The sequence below is a fragment of the Anguilla rostrata genome, chromosome 6, assembly GCF_018555375.3.
Source record: "Anguilla rostrata isolate EN2019 chromosome 6, ASM1855537v3, whole genome shotgun sequence".
In the NCBI taxonomy this organism is placed as follows: domain Eukaryota; kingdom Metazoa; phylum Chordata; class Actinopteri; order Anguilliformes; family Anguillidae; genus Anguilla; species Anguilla rostrata.
The window spans coordinates 24169814-24197262 of record NC_057938.1 but is presented as its reverse complement, the minus strand read 5'-3'; the positions used below and the strand labels follow the sequence as shown (position 1 = coordinate 24197262).

Below are 27449 nucleotides of genomic sequence, written 5' to 3'. Positions count from 1 at the left end.
CATCTTATTTGCACATTGCCATTCAAGGTTCAAATGCCCTAACATACCCCCAAAACAAATTGTTTCAAATAACACTTTAAAAAATAGTCTATAATGACATGGAAGTACATTTTGCTGGCTACTTTTATCGCATGCAGTGCCAAAAAAAGGTTGAAGAAAAGACTTCATAAACATTTATGTTAGTACATAAACCACTTATTCATAATACATCTGTGTACATTAAGACATTTTCTGTGGTTTAGCACCCTTATTCATGAAAAGTGAAAATTGATATTTGTTTATGGCCAAAAACAACTGCAGCCGCAATTCACAGACAGTTTCAGTGTTTGGCCATTGTTGCTTACATTGCATGCCATGGCTTACATAATTGAGCTCCCACATTACTTGACTTATGTATTTCCTTATATAGAGTGCCTTTCAAAAGTATGGAAACGGTAGAGTGACATTTGTTGTTTTGTGATATACATAAGGCATTTGGATTTGTGATCACAAGATGAATGAGATGAAAAGTATAGACAGCTTTTATTTCGTGTATATATACACTTAACGCTTAACTTACGTCAACACAAAAACAGCTAAATATATATTTTGCTGTATATATATATATATATATATATATATACATATATATGTGTGTGTGTGTGTGTGTGTGTACTTACATGTGTATATGATTTACGGTTTTACAGTAGCAGCTGTTTTTGTGTTGACGTAAGTTAAGTGTTTGTTTGCTTGTGATTGTAATAGTACAAGGAGAGAGAGAACCAGATACCATTGGGGAGGAGACAGAGCAGGACATTGAGAGACTCATATGGAGAGAGAGGGATGGAGAGAGAGAGAAAAAGAGAGAGAGAGACCACGAGAGACAGAGAGAGAGAGAGAGAGAGACCACATATGAAGATAAAGCAGGACAGAGGGACCACATATGAAGGGAAGGACAGAGAGCAGGAAGACTTCATATGGAGAAAGAAAGAGACAGAGAGATAGAGAAAGAAAGAGAGTGGGGGAGACAGATAAAGCAGGACAGAGACCACATATAAATACAGAAAGAGAGGGCAGGATATAGGCCAAGCACAGGCAGCAGCGTATTTTGATCGGAATGACTTGGGGGGATACGGACATGTTCTAAACAACCAAACTTGCTACACTACCCCCAGGAGCACTTTGGTTGACAGAAAAGATTTGGTTTGGTTCCAAAGTTTTAGATGGCTGGGACACAAAAAAAAATTCAGCTTTCTGCTTCTCGTGCCGAATATTTGGTAGAAACCTGAAACATGGTAATCTGAATAATAAGCAAAAAAAAATGGATGTGGTGTTTCTTCTCATCACATCACAGAATGTTTAAATTTATGACATCACTTATTAAAAATGTATGTATGCATTTGAAATATAAAGAGAGAATTTTTTTTTATGCGTGTCAAACTAGTGTTGAGTACAATGTATCATTCAGACTCGAGAACAAATGTATTAAAATCTGTGCTGTTTCATGAGCATTTAAACTGCAGGATCTTTATATGGCATATTGACATTTTATGTCATTATATATAAAATCATAAATATGGATATTCACAAGTTTATGATGCAAAGAACAATAATGCTCACCTTAATCTCAAAATAATAATTGGTTATTGAGCAAATCAATTGTTTGGCAGTCAATCAGGCAAGGGGAACGGAAAGAGGTTGAGAGAGTGGCTGTGGAGACGAACCTAGAAGTACTTGATGCGAGATGTTTACAAACATTTTAATTTATTCTATAGAAATGATTGCTGTAGGTATAGGGAACATACAGAAACGTCTGCTGTCGATAGAAGGAAGCTAATGGTCAGCAGTGACCTACAAGTTTCCTCTTCAGAGGGAGAAGGCTGTGGGTCATTTGGTCACATGGTCAGCAGTGTGGGCAGATTAGTGCTAATGAGTGGCGACAGATTTGGGAGGCTTAGGGCTGTCAATTGGACTGAGGAGATTATCAGCTGCATATACATACAGTGCACTCCCCACACCCAGCCCCTCATTTAGCCATCGTGCACACATTTACGTATTTAACTAAAATAATCTCTATTTCATGGCAGCTTTGTGATTTAAATTATCACACTTCACATATGGAAAAGTGTCTGCCTCTATACAAACTTCAGGCCATGCATGCACAAAACTAGTGGATAAAAAGCCATAATGGAAAACTGGTATGTTTCATTCTTTTGTTATAGCAAATAAAAGATTGGGGCATGTGTACATATTTAACAGGTAATTTGCCAGCATTTAATTTTAACAAGCAGCAAGAAAATGGGGTTGTTGGGTGGCGCTTCCAGTTAAGGCACCATTCTTGTTCTTGAAGTGTCTTCCTCCAGCTCATCCCTGTGTAAGCCTGACTTACGGGCTGGAGTGTGATAAGAAGTGGCAACTGGTATTGTGTACTTCTGGGGAGAGCACATGCTTGTCTGCGCTCTCCAAGATCAACAGCACAGGTTCCAGCAGTGCTGATATATGCATTTTTGTATTCCAAATTGGAGGGAACAGGGAGAAAAAGCAAAAGTAAAACAACAATCAATCAGTATACTTGAAGCTCAATCTTCAATCTTAATAGTTATGTAATTATTAACAAAAGGTTTCACAAATCAACGATTAAAATAACAATATATAGTTAATATGTATCCTATAAAATAAATGCATTGGCATAAGTGGATAAACATAATGTGATACCTTGATAAGCTAAAACAGTGCTATAACTAACTAAGGTGTAAGTACGCAGAGTAAACAATAAAATCATTATTCAAGGCTTTATGCTGTTCTGTATGTGATTCAGCCGCCCTAGCCCATTTTCTAGCTGTATAAAATATGTAGGTATATCATGTGCTTTGGCATGTGCATGTGTTGAGCAGCCAATCTATGATTATGAATGAATGGCCCACTGTAGAATGGTAAGCATGCTCAGTGGTCATGGAAGTTTGTGCACACACATACAGACATTTGAATTTGATTTGTGCTTCAGTTAGGCCTATATGTCTGTAACTTTGGTACTTTGCTACTTACATATTTTTGTCATCCGTACACAGGATTATGCCTCAGCAATCCAAACTCTCAGATGAATCAAAGTTGGACAAGCTCTCTCTGACCAATCAGCAGAGGTGGACCGGAGCACAAGTCTCCAAGACAACTCAACAGAGTAGGACTCATCAGAACCTCTCAGCAGACCAACGGACCAATTAGCAGAAACAGACTATAGCAGAAGCTTATCTGACCAATCAGCAGAGATGGACAACAGCTGAAGCCTCTCTCCCCTGAGAACCTTGGAGCAGAAGGTACGTAATTCAATTGGTCCAAAAAGAGAAAAGGATAGTATGAACGACAAAAAGGGGCAGGCAAACCACAAGGGTCAGGATTTTAGCTGCATGCTCACTGTTGGCTGCAACACATAATGTACCAGCATGCCAGAGCTCCCAGAAGAATTGTGCTATGCTATGCTTTGAAGTCCTAGCAGTTATTTATTATCTGAAGCCAAACTGTCAACAGATTTTTTTGTCCAGCCACCAGTGGCTGTGTAAAATTGACACTGCATGTAATTCATCAGGGAATTCAGACTTTATCAACATCAGAAAATCCTAGCAGTATGACTGAGTGTGCTCCTTACGGCTTTGCTCTGATTTGAGAAAACCACATGTACGCATCCCAACACTGGAACTGAAGCCATAAAAAGATCTACAATGTTTATTGGGATATCTTAATTCGGGATTAAACTGTAAAAATCCTATATTTTCAATTATACAATTATACATGTCTTAATAATTCTTGAATTAATTGGTATACAAGTTGAATCTGGTTGACGAAGACAACCGTTAGTTATTATTACAGAGCTGACAGAGTAATCCCTTCTACATGTACAAATGGTTAGCAAAAACATACATGCATACCACAAAGCATCCCATTGTGCCTCAGGAACCCAGCATCACTATCTCTGCAAAATATAAGCATAGTGCTGTACAAAATAAATATCATTTATGACAACATATTCATGATTTAATAAAATAATAAATACGAAGTATATGTCTTTCCTGCTATACTTAGAAAATCAGTTTTTTGCAGCAAGGTAATACTCCTCTCCAATATTTTCCAGTGGCATACTATATGTCAGCATCTCCAATATGAGGTTGCCAGGGCAACAGGTTTTCCATTGGAAGGACAGACCTTCCGCTAGAGCAGGGGTACACAACTCCGGTCCTGGGGGGCCGGTGTGCATGCTGGTTTTTGTTCCAACCAATTACCTTAGTTTTTTAACAGCTCCTGAACTAGGCTGGTTAACTCCTGAACTTGAGCACAGTAAACTCTTTAGAATATGCTTGCAGTGTGCAACTGTAGCTGGTGCTTATGCAATTTTCAGATCAAGATATGATTGAACTAATTGAATAATTAAGAAGAGAAGTTGGCACAAAATCCTGAAACGGATCGGCCCTTGTTGTGTACCCCTGCACTAGAGCAAGGATCCCATACCTGGCAGTACATAACCAATCTCTTTGATCAGTTAAAGTTATTGAAAACACATGTTCATGCACTTCCATAATTTAAACACAACTATGTCATCGTCTGTAATGTTTTATGATATTTGGAGATCTCTGACCATTGATCCACACACAATCTTTCAAGATCATTCAGAAACTTTGGTTTGTGCTTATGGAAGCATTGGTCAGCATCGGAACTTCAACTGGAACTGGGTGTTATGGAAAGATGAGACCAAAAATGGAGCTTTTCAGCCAAGCATGCCAATGGTATCCACTATATTACATTACTATCCTTGCTAGGGTAAGATGTAGAAGTTTTTTTTTTTTTTTTAATGTGCGTCAACCTTCTTCAACCAATCTTTTTTTGTGGAAAATTGTGTCGAACAATCTTTTTTACATTTTTTTTTATGAGCAACAATGTTAATATGAAAGACTATCATTTCCCCTTTTTTGAGCATACAATATAGCTATTTGCCTATTTTTTATTGTTAATTTATTTGATTGTTTTGCTCATTTTCAATATGGTGTAAATATTTTTGTTGGGTGCTGTACATTTAACTACAATGTGGCCTGCTGTGGTCCTAATTTTCATTTATGTATTTATAAAAATAAAAATAAAAGAAATGTGGGGATCATTTCACACATGCTGGGGTATTACATGGGAAACAGCATTTAATGCAATTACTACTGTTAAATGTGTAATACCTATCAAAAGTAATAATTTGTCACAGCACATTATAGAAAGTGATAGTATGTATCCCTTTCACTTTTGCACATTTGAGCCAAGCTGTAATCAACCTGAATAGATCTGAGCTGTCAGATAATGGCTTGATTTGCCTTTTCATTATATGATGTTGGCCTCAAGCAACCCAGGGTATACCAAATAACACTGTCGACACTGCAGTGCATTTTGGGTATCACTGGCTTTTCAGATGGATTCAAACATGATGGCAATGAGGGGCTGATTTTATTTCTGATGCTTATGTTTTGTTTTTTCCTCAAATAGAAGCATACATTTGGTGACACAGACATGCAGTGTTGATGGATGTAGGCTATGTGGGTGCCGAATGATACAGAAAGCATGGTACTGGTACTGCTATAAAATTGTGGCTTGCTTTGTGTTTAGCAATACTGGCCTTGTGCAGTTTAAAGTGCATAAATATAGCTTAGTCTCATGGAATAAGTGATCAGTTCAGTTACGTATTGCCATGGTTAAAAAAGCCAGAGTTTAATAATTCAGTAGGGGCCTGTTTTTCCATGTATTCTCTTTGTCACGGTACCATGAGATAAACAGTTTCGTTTTATGTGTTTATTTGTTGAAAGGGTTGCCTGCATTCTTCTGTTCCATGGTTTACTGGCATGCCCTTGTGGAAAAAGTCTGAAGTGATCATTGTTGATGTAACTGCTAGCTTCCAGCTCGATTATAATTGTACCATCAGCAGGAATGCAATCAGACCATTTGTGGGTCAAGTTCTGGATCGGATCACATTTAAAAAATTGAAAAAGCTTCATCGTGGGTCCAGAACAGGTTCAATTCTGCTTGGATGTGCCAATGCAAAAGGGGTATGAGTTGTCTGAGAACGGAGTATTCATTTTTTGAAATACAGAATGAGTAGACATTCATGTTCTGATAACGTGACATAACATCCTTCGCTAGATATTAAAGGAATAGTTCGCATTTTTTAGACCCAGTTCCGCTGAGCTACTCACCACAAATTATGTAATAAACTGGGGGACATGTCGGACTCAAGTCGTCCTAACTTGAGTAAGCATAGCTCACTGTATGTTAGCCATTAGCTTTGTTAGCAAAATAACATTGAGTTAATGGGGGCTGAGAATGGCCACCTGACAGCTATTTAACAAAGACACTATTGATAAAACAAACTCAAATAAACACTTTGCATTATGTTTATTTGCTTGCAAAAATGCATATCTTGTAATTGTTTTGGGATTCCCATTACACAGACAACAATACATAAATAAATAAATATTGGTACATGTTTAACAATTGATAATACAATGAAATAAAATAATAAAATGCAATAAAAAAATATGAAAATCTAACCATTCTCTCTGCAACAATAGATGCTGCAGTTACAATATGCCTGAAAGGCATTTTCCAAAATTGACAGCAATATAAAGTCCTGAACCACAGAGATGAAGTGAGGAATGAACGACTCCAGCTGTTCACACACGTCGTCCTTTATCAGAGATCCTGGGCTGGGAGAGCTCTCTGCTCTGTTATTCATTATAGCCAGATGTGCAAGGCTGTCAGCAGCCCGATGCAGAGGACACAGACGTGCGTATACTCACGTACACTTACACATTGTCAATCACCGGCACTCCCTTTCAAACTGTCTCTTCCACAGCACAGAGCCACAATGTCAGTCAATGGTTCGGTGCATCCCTGTGTTGTCTGGTTTACACGCGGTCAGAGGACTCATACTTGGATCAGTCTGATTACTGCCACTGCAATTTCCATCATCATGGTCAATCTGTTCCATTCACGATCAGCACTGTCGTCACTGTCAATTAGTTCCTGTATAATTTAATCCCATTTTTGTTATTTATGTGGTGACTCATGCAACCACATCCACATTCAGCCGCAACACTCGTCAATGGTTGTGGCTAAATCCATAGCGACTCGTCCATGACGACAGTTAAGTCTGTAAAGGCCATTGTCCGTGAATACAGCCTATGACGGCAATAGCATATGATTAGCATAAAGTGGTAATATATCATCTTCACCGTATGGTAAAATTAGATCCTACACTCTATGCACAAACAAAAGTACATGCAGGTACACACATGCATAATCCCAGCAAAGCAAGATTTGACTCATTTGGTATAGTGCATCTGACAAAACCACAGTAGGTATGCCGTGCATTAAAATTCATTAAAGGATTATTCTAGCCATGAGCTCAATTGACCCCAGACAACTTTTAATAAACAAAGATTGACATTTTTTACAGGGGCAGTCAAGCATGATAATTTTACTCAGTATCGGCTTACACGAGCTAAAAGCCAAACGCCGCTCTTCAACCCAATATGGCCTTCTCAGTTGACCTGGCAACGACATTTAAAATGCAGCTTCATTTTCATTGTGTCTGCAATTATGTAGAGAATGTCAAGTTCTCTTTGAATGCAGGTATCTGATTCAGACTGAGATTCGGTGACTTTGTTTTTTTAACTCTGAAGAGAAGACAATGTCCTGTTTTTTGATGGGGGTTGCTGTCGGCGGCTGTGAAAAATGTATGACTAATTCACTAAAACTATTTAGACAAAGCTGGCAAATGTGTAATTGTATTTGCACAGGTTACGGTAGCAAACTCCTGAATTAAAAACACATTTCAGCAAAAACCTTGTACACAGTTCAGATAACCAATAGAAAGGACAGTCTACGGCAAATTCACAATAAAGATACAGTAGATAAAAGTCAGAGAGAGAGGATTTGGTGTACAGGAAGCCGGCTGTTACCATGTGAGTCTATATTCTATAAAATGCAATAACTATGTTTTAAGTAAAGTGTTTGCGTTTGACGAAAGCCTCAAAAGACGGGTAATAAAATTATAAAATTGATCAACCCTAACACTAACATCAACTTCCTCCATCAAATCTTCATCAAGATGTATCAGCACAGATCTTTGAGAACTGCTATGGCCCTGTATGTGTACTGTACTTCAAACAACGTACTCACTACTGGGCAGACTGCTAAAAATTCAAACCTTCTCTCAAAGAATCTAATTTATGTTCTTAGAGTAATGTTCTGTACAAATGTGATCAATTGTGTATATTAAAGCCAGGGGCAATACAGATTTTTCACTTTCATAAAGCGGGCTTCATGTCCCAATATGCCTATGTGTCCTATTTGGTAATACATACCTTATACATAGCATACAGTTTTTAAACTAGTGTGATTAACGGATAGATCTTGCATTAGGCTGTATATTATAGAGTGTAGAGTGTATATTTGCTATAATCTCTTATGAATCTAATTTTCAACTCATAACTCCAGGCCACATAGTTACTATATCAATACTTCATATTCATCAGAATACTAGACTAGTTGGTGGAGCATTTCGCACAACGCAAAGGTACTAGTGGGTTCGAACAGGGGACTATATACTGAAAAATATATGCATTCATATACTGTTGTTAGGGAAAACACCTGTACGAATTGTAGAATAGTGGGGATAAATAATTAAAACATGTCCGTTTTAACAATCTTCCCAAGTAGGCACCAAGGAATGTTGGAGATATATTGCATGTTTCTTCAAATGGTGTATATATATAATCAGACTCATAATTAATCAGGCTCATGAAATTAATAATTAGATCATGATTATAAATTTCAATTAAATATTAAAGTAATAACAAATTATGTAACAACATGCACACAAGTCTTTTGAGGTGGTAGGCTCAAGTATTTATCAAATAATATGGTGGTGGTGGGGGTGCCAGTTTTTGCATGGTTTTCTTTTTCTTTGAAGCATTTGATTGCCAGATTGGCCATTATTTTTTTTTTTTTTTAGATTTCTATTGTTTTAGTGTTTTTGGACCAATAAAAGATGGTAAGCCATGCTTTTTGGTTGTGTTTGTCTGTTCACCAGTGAGTAGTGGCTACCCCAAGCCCTGCCTCACAATTGTTACTTGCTTCATCATAGATGAAAATTGTTGATAAATAGGGGCAGCTTTAACTATTTCTAGATAATGTTAGATAACTAGCTGCAAACCAGCTGTTAATGGTAGGTTAACCAGTGTGCTAGCTGTAAGTCTGTATGCAACTGTTCTGTTAACTCAGCCAATTAGCTACCATTAAGTTACAGCCATTTGTAATGCCTCCAAACCAGCTCAATACCACTGTTGGGGAAACTATTCTGAAAGTGTAGTAGTAGTAAGCGTACCAATTACTTCACACTCAAAGTAATTGAACTACAGCAAAGCTACCCTAAAAGAAATGTAGTGTGCAAAACTGCAATTACTCAAGAGAAATATAGCTCAAAATGCTTTAGAAAATAAAATAAAAAAATTAAAAAGATTATCTTGCTATGCAGACATGATGTGTGTGTGTGTGTGTGTGTGTGTGTGTGTGTGTGACAATGCTTTATTTTACACATAGAGAGAATCATACAGCTCAGTGAGCAGAGAACTAGTAATGTGTAGCAATTATTAATTGACTGTTGGCAACCACAGTGGAGCGGAGTGCTTCTCACCGATCAGGATTTGAGGAAACAGAGAGAGAGTAGGTAGCAGTGGTGGAGATATAGCTGGTGCAGGCAGTGCAGCTGCACTGGGGCTTGTGGTCTGGAAGGGCCTACGATCCTCTCACAGAGAGCTAGCCCTACATAATGCAAAGACTGTCAAGTGCAGGCCCTTACATTTGAGACCATTCTTAAAGACAATAAACATGCTTATTTTAGTCGTGCCATCTGTTTTATATATCGTTCAATGAGCAAACTCGATCAAGATTATTATGCTTTCTTTGTAGCCTACAATTGTCTGTGATTATGTCAAACATAGCCTACATGCCCATTCTACAGAAAACATATTTGTCACACGCCGCGACACACCCCCTTTTCTGAACAGAAGAGTTGTACACAGGGAGATACGAGAATCCCAGAATGTTCTGGTGTTTATTTGGTAATTGAGAGAGAGCGAGAACATGGTCACTACAAAAATAAATAAAATAGCTTTGCCTTTCACCCTAACGAGATCCGGGTAGAAATAATAAAGCAACGCAACAAAGTAAAACAACAAAAACAAAAATAACAAAATCTACAAAACAACTTTTCAGTCCTTTTCGTACTGGAACCGTCGCCTCTCTCTCAGGTTGTGTTTTCCTGATCACAGACACCTACTGGGAAGAAAGCACACTTTAATTACCTGGATTAATTATTGATGCATTCCAGGTGCGTGTGCCTACATAACCAGTAGGCGTGGTCCTCTGATTGCCCTGAACCTCTCCCGCAAACCGAGCCCTGCCACAATATAAGATATTCGATTTAATAATATGTAGCCATTTCATTGGTACTAGTATTATTTTCAGATTTGCAAAGATTGCTGGGAAATAAGTTTGTGTATGTTGTTGTTCAATGTCAAGTGTCTATTTTTCATCATATGATACAGAATAATTAAACTGTTTGCTAGTTTTGGCAGTGACATTTTAAGGTCAGTTAGCTAGTTGAGCATGAGAGCTAAGAGGAGTCCTAGCTACAGCTAAGAGTATAAAATTACCTTATTAACACGAAAAGTGGATCTCAGAACTGAAAAGAGCAAAATTGAACAGGAGAGAAAGGTAGCCAAGTTGGGATGGCTTTTTAGAAAAGCAATCGCCAAACCTGTGACTCACCTGTGTCAAAACATCTGTCTGACCACTACAGTAGGGATATATCAACAGTCTTCCCTGCTCAACTGCTGTCATTCATGACATGTTTTAAAACTGAGATCACTCAACAAACACCTCAGTCTCGTAACTTGCTAAAATTATCATTGTGGAACGGCATTTGGTAACCTTGTGAGGTGTGTAGGCTACAGTCGTTGTTTATTTACCTGTCACAGTTTTAACAGCAGAGTGCTGTTTAAATTAATAAATTGTTTTAAAAATGAAAATTAATCAATTAATCTCAAGAGCAACATTGTGCAGGAGAGACTGAATGGGCAGGCTATAGGCTATTTTCTGTCACATGGTCAGAGCTGAATTTGAAGAAAATTACTGATGATTTTGTAGATGTAAGGCTCATTGGATGCCCATCAAATTATTGAGTAGATAAAGTGCTTTTCAAGCAGTTTGATGTTGGGTTTCTGATGGTGCCAGCCTGTTATAGCCTGTTATAGTTTCAATTGGGCCACCGTTGCATGTTTATCCGCTTATACTGTATATTTTTACACAGAAAAAAGCTTAAAAATGTTACCATTTACGTTTTGTTCCAAACATGCTCCACTGAAATGTTATTTGTTGGCTGATTTTTTTGTTGCACTGACTTTACAATATCCAAATTGTTATATTGTGACTGCACAAGCACAGAATAAGTCTGACTGTTTGTGTTATATCTGGCAGAGTAAAATGGATACTGAGAAAGAAAAGTTGAAGTGGAAGTTTTAAAGATAATTGTAGCAATTATTATATTATTAGTCAAGGCAAGCCAGTGTGCAATATGTAGGAATATGTAAGAATGCTGTGATGAAAACAGAAAACCCTGAGAGTTACAGCAGAAAAAAGTCAAATTTTGAATTTTAATTAAGTGGACAATTGCAGCTGTATGAATTCAATGTTTTTGGATGCACAGCAAGTTACTTTCACGAGACCTTTGTCTGAAACAGACAGCTCTGCCCAGTTTTTGTGGTGAGTGAGCTAGTCACCAAAAAGGCTGACCTTATGCAGAGGGAGATTTTTGTGAAAGCGTGTATCATTGCTACTGCAGAGGCTTTAGCTCCAGACAAACTCAGATGGTTTAGTGCGTGTAAATCAGTCCTGCAGAACCATGTCAAACTGGTTTAGTGATATTCGGCGAATCAAACTTCTGGCCTGAGACTGCAGATTCCAGTAGAGGGGAAGTGCCATCGTGGTTAGAGAGAGAAGCAGTCATTTCCGTGAAACACTGGTGCAGAATGATACTCACCCCCTTCTCTCTCCCTTGCCTTAATAACTGCGGTATCAATAGGGGGGTGGGGGGGTGGTCCTTGGAGGCAAGCTTTCCAGTAAAGGAGAACGAAGGCATCCAAGGTGGGGGTGTGGGGTGGTTGGGGGCTTGTGTGCTCTGAAGCTGGGTGTATCTTTGACACAAAGGCGAACTCAAGGTATACTTCAAGTGTATACTTGACACAAAGGCAAACTCAGCTGAAATCGGACTACAGCCAAACACAGTGCAGCATAAAAAAACGTGTATACTCATTGCAAACTGTTCGTTTAGTGACACTCCTCGCCAGCGGGAGGCACAGATTAACATTCTGCGGTTCTGATAACCACGAGAAACACAGAAGCGATAACATTTCCTCACCAAAACAAAAAACAACAATGGCTCTGGTGAAGGACCAGAAACTTCAGCAGATGGAAGAGGATGATTTAGAAGTTGCTCTAGTTTATTTACTGTGCAAAATAAAAGAAACAAACAAAAAAAAAAAAAAAAAAGGCAATTAGGCCACCCATGTGATATTTTAGCCAAATTGCAGACGATCTCTGAAAACAGCGGAATGCACCCTGACAGGAAATGAACATCTGCCCTGGGATGTGAAATGTGTTATTGTGGGCCCACTTTCATTCTGCATGGAGAATGGGGGTGGGGGAAGGAGAACAAAGCAGTCGGAGCCAGGAATCAGGTTCCAACTTCTTTCTGGAGTAATGGAAATCAATTGTGACACATCAAGTGTTTTCATTGCTTCCATATTTTGGATTGCAGCTACAGTAAATGTGAGTGCAGGCAGCTCTCATACTTTCAGTGTGTGATGTTCCTTGCAAGGTTATGGGGAGTCGAATTAGATCACATCTAGGGAAGTTTGTTGTGACTGAATGTGGCCAGTGATGGAGGATTGTGTGTCAGGTCAGTGAAAGGGGGTCAGGTCGCAAATGCGTCAAAGTGCAGAACCAGATTAATTTTGTCATTTAGGCGTTCACATAATATATTAAGCCCAGTTCCATTTCAATATCTCTCTGACATCATTTTCTGTGAAAGAAGATGTTACAACATAAAATATCCACACAAAAATGTATCTCCCAGCAAGCCCAGTACAGAAGGGTCTAGTTTCAGAAACGCTTTTATCCAACAGCAAAAGATCAGGAGCCTGCAGAGAAAGCAGAACCTTCACTATAGCACAGCTGTTGGAATTGCTGGTCTGGATTATATTCTCTACATGTCTGTGACCAGCTCACAGGAGGTACAAATCAAATCCACTGACATTTACATATATTTAAGGCACATTTTTTACAAAATTTCAAGATGATTGATCATTTTTTGAAATCATCCATTTTTTCTGCTAGGCTCTGTGTTTCATAAAACAAGTTCAGGCAGATTTTCACCAAAACTGTAGCAACCATATGTTTCATTTAATAGTTGCCATGCCAAATTACTGAATATACATTACAGCACCCTTTCAGAGCAATTACATTTTCAGCGTACTAAAAAGGTAAGCCTTGAAGTAAATCAAAGCTAAATGATGCATACAAACAGCTTTTCCAGAACGGTGAAGCTTGGCTAGTTATTTCCTTTTTTTATTCATAAATTTGTTTCATCTTGTCACACCTTAATCAGTCTTCTATGTTCTTTCTAAAATGGTGCAGTGCCTCACAAATAAAGGAAAGTACAACAATTGCACAAGATGTGCCCATTTCCTTCAAATAAATGTATTTATTCTTTGTTTTTATCAATTCACAGGCCAGGACTAAACCAAATAACAAAATATTTGTCACCAAAGCAAAAAGAAATGTTCTTGTGTAGGATTTATTTTATTTATTTTTTTTTGCCGTAATGTCATCTGAAGGGGTGTTCTAATGGGACTCTTGCATGCTTCATTTTTGCCCTATAAAGTGCCCCTCTGGTAGAGTTCTTTGTGACCTGAATGCAAAAATTAAGATGGAAATGTCCCATTAGGATGTCCTTTTGGGTGAAAAACATTATTTCATGTGCTACTAGGGTGCTCCTATGGTATATAAAAAACATGCTTCAGTTTTGCCCTCAGGTCACACCAGAGGGGCACTTGAGCTGCTGAAGAGTAGATTTAGCAACAAGACTTTTCCCACAGCATTTGGAAGGAAGCTGCTGCCTATTAGAAGAATAAGTTATGTGCTTTCAATTAAATAGGTGTCAGTTAGCTAGCCACCTCAGCTTGTTCATACTTAATGTGTGTACTTTTGTGTTTATGTGCACCTAACCAGTAATGGCGCACTGTACAGTAAGTACCTGTATTTGCAAACGGATTCATGTGACAGCAAAAAACTTGGAATGTGGAATGGCCAGGGGGTTAGACTTTACACAACAATGGACCAAAATGGTGCATGGCAGTGGGTGTGGATTTTCAGAAAAAGGCATGCAACATCCAAACAGGTTAACATAATACCACAAAACTTTGTGGACATGTTAGTCATGGGACAAGGAAGAAAAGATCAACATTTTACACAGATTGCCAAAAGGGATGTGTGACAGGATTCTTACAAAAAGCCATAAAATTTTGTAACAGAATCATTTAATACCATGAAACGTGTCCCTATTAGCATACATAAGGCAGGCCATATATTATTGGCCTAATCAATCAAACAAATGGAGGTGCGGGAGAGATCATTTCTGACCACTGAGCAAGTATAGTGCTGATTGGCTATGTGATATTATTGGCCCAATAAAACAAAGGGGGGTGCTAAAGGGTACTCATTTGCTGCATGGCAATGGCACATGGAAGAAATGATTACATTTTGGCAAATATCTGACGTGTAACTGCCATATATTGACAATTGCATAGTGTTGGTAGAAGTATGTGCTCTACTGAATGGGAGGCAGTGCAGTATAATGAGTAAGGAGTTGGTCTTATAACCTAAAGGTCACAGGCAGGTTTGATTCCCCAGTAGGACACTGCCGTTGTACCCTTGAGCAAGGTACGTAACCTGCAATGCTTCGGTATATATCCTGCTGTATAATTGGATACAATGTAAATGCAAAGTAAAAGTTGTGTAAGTTGCTCTGGATAAGAGTGTCTGCTAAATGCCTGTAATGTACTGTAATGCATGCCATCTTGTAGGTTTATATATACAGTACCCTCCATAATTGTTGGCCTAATGCAATAGAAGAGATAAGCAAGAAAGGATACAAGAAATGTAAATGGACTGCATTTATCCAAAGCGCTGTACAATTGATGCCTCTCATTCACCCATTCACACACACACTCACTCACACACCAACGGTGAAAGGCTGCCATGCAAGGTAGGGGTTAAGTGTCTTGCTCAGGGACACTTTGACACGCTCAAGGCAGGGGATCGAACCGGCAACTCTCCGACTGCCAGACAACTGCTCTTACCTCTTGAGCTATGTCACCCCAAATGTCAGTATATAGTTTAATTTGAAAAATTCTCCAAGGATCACAGTTGAAAAATTGCAGAAGTTGTTTGCATCTTGGTGTCACAAAATCTCCAAAACTACAATTAGATGTTATTGCCAGGCCAAGCTGTTTAGAAGACTTGTCAGATGAAAGCCTCATCTGCCATCAAACTACAAATGTAAGAGCCTGCTAAATGTCATTGGAACTTTGATTGGAGCCTGGTCTGTGGTCAGATCAGACAGAAATAGAGCCCCTTTGCCACAAAAACCAGAGGTGGGTTTGAAAAAAAAGAGGGATGGTCATAAAGAAAAAACCTAATCACCATTATGAGGTATGGCTGAGGATATGTAATCTTGTGGAGCTGTTTTGCATCTAAAGGTCCTGGGAACCTTCTTAGGCTACTTGACATGGACTCCATTAAGTACCAGGAGATTTCTGACAAAAAGTTGTCTACTTTGGCCTAGAGGCAAAAACTGGGTCATGGCTGGGTCTTCCAGCAGAACAATAAACCAAAGCATTCCTTCGAACCTCAAAAATGGTTAACTGACCACAGAATCAACCTTTTTAATAGGGCATCTCAGTCGCTTGGCATAGCCCAATTGAGAACCTGTGTTTCTTTCTCAGAAATATACTTGAGTGAGAGTACAGCCGTACAAAATTAATAATACTCAAGTAAAGTAAAAACCCACCAAAATAGTTTAAGTATAGTTGTGAAGTTCAATTACAAACATTCTTTCCACCCATAGTCCTAAAAGTAGATTAAATAAGCTCACGTAACTCATAATATGTACACAAATATAATGTTGTTATTATATTCAACCAAAAATAAGCTAACTTGCAGAAGCCATGTGTGAAAAAACAAGTGCACACTTAAGGCTAATTTATACTTTGTTGCATGTTGTGCAACAAAAATGAAGGTGTTAGACAATGTTTTTTGATACTTATACTTTGGCAAAAACCTGCAGGGATGGTCCAAGTTGTGGGAAAGTATGACAGTGTCTGCAACATTACAAAATTTTAGAGTTGTGCGACATCGAGAAAAACTGTACTGCAACACTTTTAAAAAATGTCATTTTTGTTGAATGACACTTGTTGGAAGTGTTGTGCCACAAAATAAAACTTAGCCTTTACTGCTTCCATATCATTTAAGGATGTAATTTCAACCAGGTACTGCTAATCAAGTGCACATGATTAGATTATTATTGTGCTACCACTTGTATATAAAAGCAGAAAACTTTCAATTACTGTGTTAGCATTCATGTTTATGTTAACACAGCATGACAAAGACCAACGATATCTGTGATGATCTCAGAGAAGTTATTTTTGCTTCTCATTTTATGAGCTTGGAACTCTCATAAAAGCATTTCCAAACAACATGAAGTTCTGCACTGCACAGTGAGAAAGATAATTTACAAATGGAGAACCTTCAACCCAAGATCAGACCAGGGATTTATACAGGCCGCTGTCAAGACGATGAATGTTCATGACTCAACTATTCGGAAAAGACAAAAGAAAGGCTGGTTTTTATGGGAGGGCAGCCAAAAGAAAACCCATGCTCTCCAAAAATAACATTGTAGCATGGCTTAGGTACCTGAATGAACCACGTGACTTCTGGAACACTGTTCTCTGGACAGATGAGGACAATGTTGAGTTATTTGGTTGAAGTTCAGAACAGCATCCCATGAGAAAGCCAAGCGCTGCATGTCACTAGAAGACCCTCATGCCAACATGATGATTTGGGGCTGTTCTGCTGCCACATGACGGAATTATTGAGTCCATCATTAATTCCTCTCTATGCCAGCATGTCCTAGAGACCATTTGTCTGACGGCTGAAGGTTGGCCAAAACTGGGTCATGCAACAGGACAATGACTCTAGCACGCCAGTATATCAACAACTGAATGGCTGTCAAAAAAAAAAATTTTAATTTAAAAAAGCAGTCCAAATCAGTTATGTGTTATTTGTTACGAGGTTAGATTAATTTACTGTTAAGACTTGTTCAGGACTATATGAGATTTAGTTATGTCCTAATATGTAAAACCCTTCCCATTGACTCACATTCATTCCGTAACCTCTAACCCTAACCCCAACCACTACGTGCCTAATCTTACCCTAACCTTAACATAATTGTAACCCTAACCCTAAGTCCTACCCCTAAAACAGCCTCTTGAACTTGTGGGGACCAGCAAAAGGTCTCCACCTTGCGTAATTTTCCTCATCTTTCTATCCTTGTGGGGACATTTGGTTCTCACAAAGATAGTAATACATGCCCACACACACACACACACACACACACACACACACACGTATTGATTCTATCATAGCAATTATCTGTTCCGTATCTTTTTTTAAATAAATGACTTTAAAGAGGGTTTACTTTCTTTATAGCAATTCAAAGAGCAAATCTTCCTAGAGATTAAGAACCTGCTCACAGCATAACGGTTTGTTAGCAAGGTCGTCCAGCAGTGCTAGTATGGCAAGTGCCATTTAAAAGGTCTTCGGTTTAACTTGCTGAAACCTGCGTGAGCAACATTGTGGCTACCATGCCAAAGCAGCAATACAAGGCTTTCAACATGAGTTTCACACTGAAATACATTGATGAATGACCTGTCATTGCCTCACTCTGATATAAAGGAACACTGGCAAAAAAAAATGATTTACATGATTTCTGCTTTGGTTGGCAGGGATAAAAGTTACATAATGTATAAAAAAAAAATAATTATTATGACATAATGAAAGCTACAACTGAATAAGGGGTTTATAAGAATTCGTTTCTGTCCATTAATGTCCAGTTTCCATTACAAATTACAATGTTCTACCCCAGAAAATGAAAAAAAAGAATACAATTTGTGATTAATATAGCATAATAACACGAACAGGCCATTCAGCCCAATTATGCCGATTTTCCTAACATTAAAGGGTACCTTGAGCTCATTTTTACCTAAAAATTAGATAGTTTCTAGCACTGTATAAAGCCTGGTCTTCAAAACCCCCAGAGTTTCTACCTCTACTACACGATCTGGCAAGCTATTCCACACAGCGACTACTCTGTGTCAGAAAATACTTCCCGATGCCTTTTTGGAACCTTTTGCTAATTTACATTGCTCCTACTGTCTTCATTTTGATAACGAGTATCTCGTCTGGTACCTTATCGCTTTCGGAAATCTAAATATATAATATCATAATCCTTGCTTCAATCAAAACACTTGGTAGCGTCCTTAAAGAATGTCAGAAAGGTTTGTCAGGCATTGCCTTCCCTTGCGAAACCTATGCTGGCCATCCCGTAGGATGTTGTTATTTTAAAGAAAAAATAAATAGCATGGCTCTAAACATAGATTCCAGGATTTTACATGTGATGCAAATTAACACTAGAAAGGCCACGTTTTTAGTACCTTAAACAGCCAAGCATTACAGCATCGATTTCAGCACGCACAGTGACCTAATTTTATAAAGATTGTGAAACATTTTGCTGCAAAACTATTTTCTTGAAATAAAGGACATCACTGAATCAGTTTCATCATTTTTATTTATAATTGATATTTTTTTGTTATATAGGTATGGGAATTATAAGCACATTGAGAAAAGCGCTAAAATGTGAAAAACAAGCAAAATGCAAAATAGAGAAAGTAGTTAAAGAAATACAACGTGCAATATTGCAAGTAATTTCTTCAGTCATGACAAATTCTGCTCACTACTTCCTTTCCTTGCTCCCACTATTTCGATTGAGCTTTTAAATATGCACTGTCTCTCTCCTCTTACTCATTTATTCCACTGGGAACGCACAGCTTTGGTTGTTTGTGTGAACGGAGACCGCACACAAATTGATTGCATTTCATGCAGTTGTCTTTAGCCTTATTCTGACTGCATTTGTCGACCTGGCTCTGCGTTTTCTTCTCAGGAGTGATGGGTGTGGGAGGTGATGCTGCAACTGTGGCTGCTTTGGCAACTGCTTCTTCTGTCTTCGACTTCATGTCATTTTCACGCAGCTCGCATGCCAGGTCCATGTCATTCATTAGTAATTCCAGTGCTTCCTCTGGTCCCATTCGCTTGTGTGATTTTGCCATTCTGCCGTCTATTCCGAATTTATCCGAAGTCGCCGTTTCAGTGAAAACTGAAAGCATGTTGGATGCGTTATCTCCACAGAGTTATAAACCCATCATTTCTATGACTACAATGCCCAGGATTATTGATCCACATGCTGAAGTCAATAATCAAAGTAAATCATCTTCATCAAACGATTGCAGTCACTGAATTTCATGTGATTATATGTGCAAAACAAGATTCGATAGAGCTTGACCTAGAAATTTGTATCAAAGCGTTGGTCATTCAGTGCCTTTTCGATGGGTAAGAGAACAGAGACTACTCAAATATTGGGAGTTGGAGAAGAGTGAAGCACATTTAATTCATTATGACTCAAGAAAAAACTTTTGTTATGTTGCACGTTCTTTAATTGTCACGGTTTCTGTGCAGGTAGATCATCTTTCTGTGCCTGCACCGGCTCAGTGGTTAGCATTCCGATTAGCCACTCGGCTAATCGTTATTTTGGTGTGTGGGGACGATTAGTTCGAGCTTGCAGATGAGCCACTCGGCTAATCGTTATTTTTGGTTCCTGTGGGAGGATTGTTCCTGCTTGAACATTCCATGCATTCCTGCAGGGTTACCTCTGATCGGTTTCACCTGGGGGTTGCTCACACCTTCCGCTGATTACCAGCCACACCTGTGGCTGGGTATTTAAAGCGTCAGTAGGCAGTGGAACGGTGCTTGAGTGTAACGTGTTTTGCTCTAGCCAGTTCCCTGTCGTATTCCTGAGCAAGGTAAAAGGAATTTAAGAAAAAGAGATTTAAAAAAGAATTCTGACTTCAGTTTGTTTGTTTTTTGGAAAAAGGTATTAGGACGGTATAGGTCCAGATTCTGAGGCCGGCGGTTTTAAGGGGTTATTGTGTCACCGTTGGGGCACAAACCTTTCTGCCCTTTACTAACCAGTTTTCCCCCCTGGTTTTAGTTGGCCTCAGAACTTCTTCTGTTTTGTTTTTGAAAAGACATTTCTTTTTCTCAGCTTCGGTTCGAAGTTGTTTATTTTCATTTCTCTTTCCCTATTCCTTTATTTTCCTTATATACTCCTTCTTCCTCAGTTACCCGTTTAGGGGTTTATTATTCATTATTTGGGATACGTCCCCTAGGAGTATAGCACCCCCTTATTTCGTCTCTCACGAGACTCAGTGGTTACTGGAGTGCCCTTTGGTAACTTATAGATCCCCTGTTTGGTCGCGTCTGGTCTTCACCCTTCCCCGCCCTCACATTAATTACTTTTTTGGTTTGTTTTGTCTTCTTTTGCACATAATTGTGCTTTTCGCAGCATGCCTGTTATATGCCTTAATCCAGTTCACACTTAACCTATAATAGGAAAATACTATAATTTAGAAATACAAATGCTGAAATTGAGTCAGTTGTGCCCAATGTAGCAGTACCCCTCCGATTCAGATGCAGCCTGTCATGCTTGGACCGGCTTGAAATGGCCAGAAGGGTGTTGTAAAATTGGCCATGGTGTTGTCCAGGAAGGGAAGAGTTCAGTCAGTGGCTATTTTCATATCTCATTGTGTATCAGCGACATCCTTTGGATAGTCGGGTGCCTGCAGTCCAACTGCACCAGCTGCACTTAATGTGCACTCTCCTCTGGCTGTGTATCTCAGGTGCAGATGCACTGGCATGAAAAGAAGCAAGCTTTGCTTTGGGGGAGAGCATGTGCACTCTCTGGAACTGGGGAAACATTTAGCAATAAGGTGGTTATAAACACAGGTGGACGTGAAAACACATTCATCTGTACTCTTGAAGAAGGGTCTTGGAAGTTAAAATGAACAGTACCACAATGTATACTATTTATTAAACATTAGTGGATTACATTTGCTTTCCAGCTGTTTAGTCATTCATTGATTTAAGTGGTAAGCCAACAATTAAACTGACATTCATTTCACTGTGACTGAAATAGTGTGAATTGGTGTTCCTGTTATTATTGCTGTTATTATTGTTGTTATTTATGCATGCCGGGAGATCATGCATTGACCGCTTCCAAATGCTTTCAGAGTGTATTATAAAATGGGGGTTACCAGTGTTTTGTGTCACTCTGGGTGATGTATTGCTTCCTGTCTAGAGTGTTCCCTGTGTAGTGGGATGTAATGAGTGAGCATATTACAGTAAAACATTTCAACACTATGTGTATAACCTCCTCCCAACTGGAACATAAACAGCATGTGAGCAGGGGGTTGGGTTTTTGATATTATCATCTGCTGTAATGTACAGGGCGATAGTGCCCCAACATGTCCTGATAATTATTGAATCCTTGTCATTGCCATCTTCCATCATGTGTTGAGCTATCCCTGTCTTCACAAGGAGCATGAGACAAGACACAACAGGAACTCTGTGTTACGTCTGAAGCTTTCCAGCAACAGATATAAGCCAGAGTTATTCGTGCCCAGCTTCTCCAATAATATCAGAGGTAAGCATGCCACAAAGCACAAGCCATCACTGATCACACCCAGTATCACTTATATCAGGAGTACACAGCAGGTTCAGGAGGTGGCTCAAGACTCAGGGCACGCAGAGGGAAACTGGACGAAGAACAGCCAAAACTTGTTACACGAGAGTTACACGTGTTAACCTCCAAGCAAATTTTAGAATCTCAAAATCTTCATCTAACAGATCAAAACGCTTTTATACCAGCAAATTACAACTTTAAATCAGGACACAACCTGAGCTAGCCATGTGGTATGGAATAGGTTGTTGGGAGTTACATCCTCAATGTGCTTACTTTGCTCTGTAGCTTATTCTTCTGCCTAGTTGGCTTTGCAGATGTTAGACCAGGATAGTGTTCATTGTTCTCGGCTAGAAATAGCTGTACAAAATAAATAATTGTACCTTACTGAACCCGTGTTCAGCAGTTGTCTACGATCATGAAAATGCACTTTTGTACGTCGCTTTGGATAAAAGCGTCTGCCAAATGAATGTAATGTAATGTAATGCTACTTGAATTACTTATCCCATGTATGTAATTTATAAATTCACTCAAATTTACAGATTATGTACATTCATTTCTAATTGTATATTTATATGTGAATGCAATGCAAATTATACATTTGATAAAATATGTATTATACAATACTCTACTTGACTCTGTCAAGAGATATATTATAATCATTTCTCATTTGCCAATATATTAGTCAGTGCTAATCAAGCAGTCATATCTGCCTCTCAACTATATCCAAAATATTATATAATATTATATATATATATATATATATATTTTTTTTTTTGTAAAGCGCCCTGGGATGTACGCATGAATAGTGCTATATAAGAGCTTCTTGTATTGTATTGTATGAATATAAATTTTCAAAAATATTGTTGATTTTATTTTTATTGAATGTGATTTTATTTTTTATTGAGTGTAGGTTTCAGCATAGCAGAAAATACAGAACATAGATTAAGACCAGAGATTCATGTCCCTACAGGGCAGAGCCATGCAGAGCCCTTTCGAGGGCAGGTGCTCGAAGAGAGAAAAGAGCACACTGACCTAGAAAAACTGTTCTACAACACCCAGTTATTGTACAGGAAACATTTTACCAACATGAATGAATGAAAATAAAGACAGTAACAATAAAAATTCATATTATTGTTACTGTCCATATATATATATATGGATAAACCAAAGGGGCACTTAGGCCAAAAGGGACAGGTGCACATGTGCCTTGATGGACCACACTGGGTAAAGCGCGTGGGAGCTAACTGCCATCGTAGGACCCTCATGGCTGCCTCCTCATCACTAAGCAGTAAGTCACACACTCTGTCCCCTAAGAGGTCATCTGAGGAAACGTGGCTGCTCAGCAGATGTTAGTGATGCTGGAGCTGAAGTGAAGAAGCAATAAAACCACATTCACGCACTAGCAGCCTTGTAAATGCTCTCAATCCTTGCTCTTTTTAAAAGTGAACTATCCTACTGCTAATGTGACAATTTCAGGTTCTTTAAAGTCAAAAAGAAATGTAATATCTTATGAAGATCAGCATAACCCATCATAAAATTCCAATTGTGGTACAGTATATACCATACCAGTTGTGGTATTAAGTGGCATTTAACTTGTTGGCACCCTCACAGAATACATACAATGAAGAAATTCTGCTTGGAAATAAAAACATATTTTGTATAATATGTTGCAAGAGAATTGTGCAATTAATAGAAAAACAGCATGGTTACATTTATAAAATGTTAATTTGTTAGTTAAGTGTTAGTTGATGTTAATCAAAGATAATTGCAAAACTTCCGTAAGTCTTTCCATAATGGGAAAGATTAGGATTTTTTGATGTTGTCATATTCCTTTGGTCGCATCTGTTCAGAAGACATTCTGCGTGTAGTTTTGTATGTGGACTTATTCCTTTCCCAGTCTTAGTTAATCAGAAAATAAATTTAATCTTACCAATCTTCTAGACATGAGAAAACCCCTACACTTTCACTTATATATACAGTCAGTCACCAAACTTTCACCAATATACAAAACCAATAATAGTTTTAATATCTGTAGATTTTCTAAAACCAAGAAGACAAAATATTGTCCTACTTGTGTGTCGAGTAGATGGGCATTTACACTCAAACTCACTCCTCAGCCAGAAAGGGAAGGGTGGTTCCCGAAGATATGACTGGATATTTCATAAAGGCAAGACCAATAATTTTATCTTCCTTACTTCCAATTTTAAGATAAAAGGGACTGCATTTTTTTCACCATATTAAGCACTTTAACTTGGTTAAATTTTCTCATTGAAACACTACGTGGTTTAAACTAGATGACACACAAACATGCATATTGCCACGCACCCATCAGTTGACAATAGTAATATGGGATTTATTATGTCTCAGAAACCTGAAGACCACTGTGGCCTCATTTGTTTGATGTTTATATACAGAATCTGATTACATACTTAAGATCCTTTTAGCTATTGCACAGTCATGAGTTGATCTATGAATACTGAGTATTTCTGAGAATACAAGATAAAGCCGGTCAAAGGTTTATTCAGGCCATGCTGATGTTATTGGCAGATGACCGGGATGCATTTTGATGCTAATAAATCATATTGAAGGTGTGAAACAGCACATCCATAATTCAGTCCACCATTTCCGCCTGTGCGTGTGGTTGTGTCACTGATTCAAATCAGTTAAACCATTACTTTTGTGGTATATATGATATATTAACTATGAATTTGTTTATCGTGGATAGAACAATAACTGTGGTTGTGTTGCCTGTTAAAATCAGTCAAACCATTAGTTTTGTGGTCTGCATGATGCATTAACTGTGCATTTGTTTCTTGTGGATAAAACAATAAACCATAATCTTCTGAGACAAAAGGAATCCAAGAAAAACTTCCAAAGTGGACTGATTCCTGGAAAAGGTGGAGTTGGAGCACTCATTTATTCTAAAGTCAGAGAACAAACTTGTTCTTGTGATCAGGCTTTAGTCCAACAGGAAACAGGCATTTGTATCTGACTGTCATCAGTCAGGACTGAAAATTTAAAACTGAGTAGCTTTTCAAAAAAATAGCTTAAGTGCCTTTACCTCCATCCTTGGTACACACCCAGTCACACAACCAGTGACATCTACTGATTGATGCATCTCCACAGTGGCCTTCCTGAGTGGTTCCTTTAGGTTCATTTCTATGTAATACAACTATATTTCAGTCAGGACAACACACGTATTTAGATGAAATATTTGAATGAATATGTGAGCACATGTTTGTTTAGCGCTGAATGGATCTGCTTCAGATACTACAGTACCACCCTATCAAACTGGGAGCATGATGCATCTCCCCTACAGAACAGGTAGAATACCAGAAACCTGCCCCCCCCAATACAACAGGTGGTAGCTGGGGTGGTGGAGGATGAGCGCAGCAAGCTCAATTCTGTGCAATAGCAGGCAAAGAAGTGCAGGAAATAAGCAGCACTGGAGAGATCTGACTGTTGTTTACAAAGGTGTTCACATTGGTTGTGTGCACAGGATATAGGATGGGTTTGAGAAAATATGTTGTGTGTATGTGATTGGTTGATTATGGAAATGCGTGAGTTTGTGATTGCTGGGCCCGACCTCAGCATTGGTTTCCTGACCCAACTTGCTCTGCGCATTCCAAGCGCATCACTCATTAAGCATTTATTTCCCTGGTGCATCATGGTGTTTTCTCTTTTAATGCCCGTGTGCCTGGGTCCAAATCTTGTGTCTAAGCGCCAGAGGACAACCATGTGAAGTGGAAACTGTGACTGGACTTGAATCTGTTATCAGATTTCAGTAGACATGTGCTAAGGTGCACACATTAAAGGCACCGAGTAAAAGAATAAGTAAATGATAGCCTGCTTTGTGACTGGATTAGACATTGCTTTTATCTCTGAAGAAGTACTGTCCTGCTGCCAGTAGAGGAGGAACAAGAAAAGATTACTCTTATGGTGTGGTTTCTTTTATAAGTTGATTTCCGAAGCATCCTGTAACATATTCAGTCTCTGTTGTGTTTTATTGTTGAATTTTGTACATACTGAAACCAAAATGAATGGACATTGGGCAAGAGCAGAAAAAAATGGAATGCTTGCTTCAGCCTGTTCTGTGAACTTTAGAACAAACAGTGTATTGTCTAAATGCCTGTCGAGGAATCATGCAGCAGGACAATGTTTTGATTTCAATCCCTACGGTGAGGTAACTGAGGGACACGTGCATTTGTTTGGATCCTACAGGAACACTGCCAGAGATTCAGACAATAAAACACACTGACAACGATCTGAAAACAGAAACAGGTTCATAGCATGCCAACAAAATTAGCATCGTTTAAGATAATTGTTTCTTTCCTGAAGCATGGGGGAAAGGCAAAGGACCAATTCAACAATCATACTCAATCAGATGTGTTAGTACATGCAAGAACCTATGCGTACTCACACACATACGTATGCACATTGATTCAAACACACTGAGAAACCTCACAGCAATCACACAAGCTTAGTGTTTCTATATAGCAGAAGTAAGCAACAACATCAAAAGAGTAGGATTTAACATGTCTGAAGATAATTAAACAAATCAAAATGGATTTTACAGGAATGTGTCCCAAAATTCAATTAAACTCACTTTGTCAGTTTAAGGGCATATGCAATTAAATCAAACCAGACATAAGTTTGTCTGGATTCAATCAAGCCAACCTTATGCCTATAAGGCTTTGCCTTATTCTTAGGACTGAAAAACCATAAAACAGGAATGGGTGTGGCCTGAAAGGGGGGTTATCAGCATTGAGGCAGGACCTCTCTTAAAGTGACCCCTGAACACATAATCAATTCACAAAATAAGCCCTCATAAAAAGTCTGACAAATGTCATAGAAGTTATTAAATATTCCCATTGTTCAGAATATGAAAATAGCTTCAGCTTGGTGCCTGAATTAAACTGTTGCCCGCATTGTTTCTACAGTCATTTCCCTCAGTTTGACCATCTGTATTCTTGGCTGTTTACACTACTGCACAACCCCATCACACCAGCTGAGGTACAGAAAAACAGTACAAATAAATCAAGAAAGATATGCTGTGAGAACCAGTTCATTGTTTTTTTTTTTTTCTTTTAACAGCTTGCTACCTTGCCATTGGTTGCACCTCGGCCCCCCTCCCAGACTGCGATTGAGGTTGTGAAGAGGTGCAGGGGAAGCTTGGTGGCTAGGCTATGGGGGTTGGCTGCAGCCCCGGGGCAGACAACTAGTAGGAGCAGTGCAAGAGCTGTGAAGGGACAGGTGACGTGGAATGAGGTAAAGTGTGGGGAATAGGGTATGGGTGTATTATGAGGTGGGGGAGTGTAAGGGGCACTGGTAATAATTATATGGGTGTGTAAAATGTGGTGATGGTGGTGTGGGGTTCCAGGACATTGATAAGTTAACTGGGAATGGTTGCGGT

General features: G+C 38.7%; 1 long non-coding RNA gene across 1 annotated transcript; it reads left to right on the top strand.

The window, feature by feature from the left end:
* The first annotated feature begins 2008 nt into the window (after positions 1 to 2008).
* LOC135256887 (uncharacterized) lies at positions 2009 to 27323 on the top strand. Its single transcript, XR_010330542.1, has 3 exons — positions 2009 to 2177; positions 3048 to 3293; positions 27131 to 27323. It is a non-coding gene; the product is annotated as an uncharacterized LOC135256887 (long non-coding RNA).
* Positions 27324 to 27449: the final 126 nt, after the last annotated feature.